The following is a 377-nucleotide window of genomic DNA, read 5'->3' as shown; positions in this document are numbered from 1 at the left end:
GCATGACGGGTCCCCTCCCTTCCGAGAGGGAGGGCTCTGATGTCACCCTCTCATTAAATAGCGAAGTGGGCAGGGCCCTGCCTGGCCACAGTGAGGAGCAGCAGCTGGTTGAGGCATGATGGAGCCTGTGGCCATAGGTTATGTGTGAGTGTGACCTCTGCAAGTGCATGGGCCTAGGCATGCTTGTGAGGCTGCCTGAGTGTGCAAATGCAAGTGCCTGGGTGTAGCCGGGCTGCTATCTTGCCTTTATAAAGCATCTTTCGACTTGCCCTGAAGCACAGAGGAAGTGTTTGTAAGAGCCAGTCTGGGAACACAGGCGTTCCTTGATGTCCTGCGTTCAGACCCTCAACCCCATACCTCTCCCACGAGCTCCTACA

This window comes from Chelonoidis abingdonii, chromosome 24 (genome assembly GCF_003597395.2).
Source record: "Chelonoidis abingdonii isolate Lonesome George chromosome 24, CheloAbing_2.0, whole genome shotgun sequence".
NCBI lineage: Eukaryota > Metazoa > Chordata > Testudines > Testudinidae > Chelonoidis > Chelonoidis abingdonii.
The sequence above is the reverse complement of the archived record's forward strand: the minus strand, read 5'-3'. Positions refer to the sequence as shown.